This window comes from Xenopus laevis, chromosome 2S, assembly GCF_017654675.1.
Source record: "Xenopus laevis strain J_2021 chromosome 2S, Xenopus_laevis_v10.1, whole genome shotgun sequence".
Lineage (NCBI taxonomy): Eukaryota > Metazoa > Chordata > Amphibia > Anura > Pipidae > Xenopus > Xenopus laevis.
Genome location: NC_054374.1, coordinates 107,245,701 through 107,250,673, shown reverse-complemented (window position 1 = coordinate 107,250,673; position 4,973 = coordinate 107,245,701).

The following is a 4,973-nucleotide window of genomic DNA, read 5'->3' as shown; positions in this document are numbered from 1 at the left end:
TATGTTTAGTATTCATTATTATTAATTATATGAATTTCAAATGTAAAGCAGAATAACAGCTTTATTTATTTCTCTTTCTATCAATCATTAATCTATCGAAAATATCCTAGTTCAACTCCAGTCTCTGACATTTTCCTGCCATATTCATTCCTCACTTGTTTTGCCTGTATGAGTCTATGTGCACATTGAACACCTTTACTAGACAGACATTACTATTCCATAATAAATAATCGAGACAATCGCCTGCTTCTTATTTATAACTATGTATTGTGTTTATCTATCTTCCATACATTGTCCCTTAAATTGACTCGCATGTGTGTATGCTCATACATTTACTGCTTTCCATACTTGTATTTCTGCATGCAAATGGCATACCCACATTCTGCATTTTGATATACTTATTTCTTTTTTTTCTTTATTTAGTGTGTTTTTCCAACAAATACATACATTGAATCTTCATATACTTCTCTAAGTAGTAAGATCTAACATTAATTATAAATGTAACACACACAAAAACCCATACAAAGCTTATTTCTGCATATAGTTCTGTATACAAGTGGCATACTTATTTATGCTTATTTTTCTGCATGCAAGATATTATTTATCAGTACATTTCTGCATGCAAGATATTATTTACCATCATATTTCTGCATGCAAGTGAATACTTATACATACACCCAGACAATAAAACAATAAAAAATTGCCACTTATACTGTAGCTTCCACACCTATATATATAAGTCAACTATACAGGGGTAAAATGTTTAGAAGTTCTTCCTATTATAGGACACAATCAATTCTGGGATCCTAGTGCAAGGCTACTCGAGAACACAAAATAAATCAAAGTATATTCCTATGTTGTGTGTGTGTGATACAAGCACCCATGCACTCATAAAGTATATACTTGCCCTCTTATGGAAGGCAAATAGCTGAATGAAATGGCGTTTTGGAATGGCATCAATGTGCTGTTTTAATCTCATTGTAAAGTGTATTAAAGGAATAGATGTCATTTCAGGGAGATGCTTGGATGAGAAAGAAGATAGATTGGAGTGGGATGATCCCTGTGTGTCATGTTTATAGTGCCTGAAGCCTGGCTAAACTAATCTAATTTGCACTAACTGCAATCGCCTGAAATAAAGGGACTGGCTGGTTATATTTTTTTTCCTGTTCATAATTCGTTGTGACTTATGTACTGCTCGGGTTGAATAATGACTTTTGTGTTTTGTCAAATGACTAGCAAGGGAAGAACTGAAAGCAAATATCTCTAGCTGTTCAAATTTGAGTGGCACCTATCCTGCGCGATGTATTCTCTTTAGCTACATATTAATATTATAGCTTTCTTCTTTCTATTGCAAAAACAAAGTCGGTCCATGTAGCTCACATCTGGCTCACATCACTCACTGTACTGAAAATGAAATATATTTCTCTGAGGACTATTTGATTCTCTTATATTTTCCTGCATTTCATCTAAAAGACAACACCGATATGTAAGCGATCCATCGTATATACATGATTCGTAAATAATTTGGGTAACAGATCGTACTGTCCATACAGGTGTCTGTTTATATTTATTGTTATGGATAACAATGATCTGATTTAGATTTCCCTTTATCTTACAGTTCCCATCATTACTACTGTACATATTAATATTGTACCAAATAAAAAAACAGCACAGAAAGGGTAAATTGAAGAACTCGCGGACTAATAAATCATTTTGATTTTAATTGTTTGCACAGAGAGAAAAAAAATCTTGTTATTGGTAGATTATACTATTTGTGATAACATCTCAAAGTGCCGGTGTAGTTTGAATGTAGATCTCACACACCTGAATATCACAAAGAGTATTGATACTGTGCTGATGAAGGCCGCCAGATAGGGATCCGCTTTTTAGAAGTCCACAAAATGTAAATTGACATTCCCTAGTAGTTCTCCAAATTTCAGATATTGACATTGAAAAGTGTTTTAGATTTTAAAGTGCTGTATCCCAGCGCATACCATAGTAATATATTTATTTCAGCTCTTATTATTAACAAGGACCCATAGTACCGAATCTATTTACTAGTGCCGAATCTATTTACTAGTGCCACTGCCAAGGGAAAGTTGTGCAGTGGGGATACAACTCAAGAATAAAGTATTCTCTGCCTTATACCTCTCCGTTTACGAACCAAGGGGCTCAACACAGCTTGAATATTGACGTTTCTCCCCAACTGCACCGCTGTTAACCCAATTACAGAATTCATCAAGGTCTCTATTGAATTATCTCTTCTCATACAGTATCAGCATTAGCCTAATTAAAAGCTATAATGTCTGATATAATGATTAAATCGTTAGCTCTGCTGTAGGGAAGAGATATTTTGTTTTCTCTCTTCAATTAGAAGCTGATTGAGGTTTACAGAGCAGGTCAGCTGTGAAATCTGAATTATATGTGTGAGTACTGCTCCCAGGGTGCGACTCTATCCCGAACCTCCAGCCTTGATCAGGGTTGTCTGTTCCACGGCAGTACCTTTCCCTAGTGAAAGGGAGGCTTTCCTTTGCCTTAGTATTTCTTCCTATTTTTTTCATTCTTACTTTTATTAGGATCATGTACATGTACACATTCAGAAATATTGATACATTTGACTTAATTAGTTCACACTCTGGTTACATCAGGAATATTAGAGAAATCAGTTGAGATACTATAGAGATACTATAGATAGATAGACAGATAGATGGATGGATGATGATAAATAGATAGATAGATAGATAGATAGATAGATAGATAGATAGATAGATAGATAGATAGATAGATAGATAGATAACTGTATATAGATAGATGATTGATAGATAGATAGATTAGATAGATAGATAGATAGATAGATAGATAGATAGATAGATAGATAGATAGATAGATAGATAGATAGATAGATAGATAGATAGATAGATACTGTAGATAGATAGATAGATAGATAGATAGATAGATAGATAGATAGATAGATAGATAGATAGATAGATAGATAGATAGATAGATAGATAGATAGATAGATACTGTATATAGATAGATAGATAGATAGATAGATAGATAGATAGATAGATAGATAGATAGATAGATAGATAGATAGATAGATAGATAGATACTGTATATAGATAGATAGATAGATAGATAGATAGATAGATAGATAGATAGATAGATAGATAGATAGATAGATAGATAGATAGATAGATATATAGATAGATAGATAGATAGATAGATACTGTATATATATAGATAGATACTGTATATAGATAGATGATAGATAGATAGATAGATAGATAGATAGATAGATAGATAGATAGATAGATAGATAGATAGATAGATAGATAGATACTGTATATAGATGATAGATAAATAGACAGACAGACAGACAGACAGACAGACAGACAGACAGACAGACAGATAGATAGATAGATACTGTATATAGATGATAGATAGATGATAGATACTGTAGATAGATAGATAGATAGATAGATAGATAGATAGATAGATAGATAGATAGATAGATAGATAGATAGATAGATAGATAGATAGATAGATAGATAGATAGATACTGTATATAGATAGATACTGTATATAGATGATAGATAAATAGACAGACAGACAGACAGACAGACAGACAGACAGACAGACAGACAGACAGACAGACAGATAGATAGATAGATACTGTATATAGATGATAGATAGATGATAGATACTGTAGATAGATAGATAGATAGATAGATAGATAGATAGATAGATAGATAGATAGATAGATAGATAGATAGATAGATAGATAGATAGATAGATACTGTATATAGATAGATACTGTATATAGATGATAGATAAATAGACAGACAGACAGACAGACAGACAGACAGACAGACAGACAGACAGATAGATAGATAGATACTGTATATAGATGATAGATAGATGATAGATACTGTAGATAGATAGATAGATAGATAGATAGATAGATAGATAGATAGATAGATAGATAGATAGATAGATAGATAGATAGATAGATAGATAGATAGATAGATACTGTATATAGATAGATAGATAGATTTGTGAACAGCAGGCGGCGATAGAACCCTTCCATGAAGTGTTCTCTAAGAGGGAGCCTGTGTGTACTTATGAGATGCTCTACAGGCTGCTAATGGAATGCTGAGTGACTCTGCAAGGATGTGGGATAAGGAAGGGTAGCCAAAGGGAGAGCTGGGATAAACCTAGTTACATACAGCAGCATTACTGTAGACGCCGATCATCTCCAAAGCCTATGAATGGTCTATCAGGCACTCTACTGTAAGGGGTGCTGGGAAGTAGTGGGTTTGGCTGCCTCTAATTAATTTAACTTTGGAAATAAAGGGAACAATTACTAACAAGACCTGTAGAAGGAGAAGGCAATCCTAGACTTTTGGGGAATAATATGAAGCGCAAGCATTAACTGTTCCTTGGCGTGACAAGTTACTCCCCAGCCAGAGTTTTTGTTAGAAATCATCAGCCCACCCTAAATTGAGCAGAAACAATTAAACCAATATGCAATACGTGAATCACTGGGGCCACCCACCACTGTGGGAAACGTAAATGGGATAAGACCTCACTCAAAGCAGCTCCAGACATATGAGACTGACCTAGGAAGTAATGCATCTTGTAATCTGTTCTGTTGGCCCCTGTGAGGCATCTGGCACAACAGTTATTTACATTGGGGGAGATTACAGCTACTTTCACCATAACTACAGGTAGAAAGATTTGATGGCGTTTAGGCCAGGATAACTAATCTGGGGATTATCTACAGAGTCCAACAATAATGTACAATTTCAACTCAGACTATATTCCCAGTTATACAACATGCGAATGTTTACAGATATATAGGTTCAGACCAGACAATAGAAATTGCAGGAACTTTTGGGATAACTAATCCATTCCTAATGATTATGCAGTAGTTCGCTTTGGCCTCACCACAGAGCCGGAAAATATTCGTC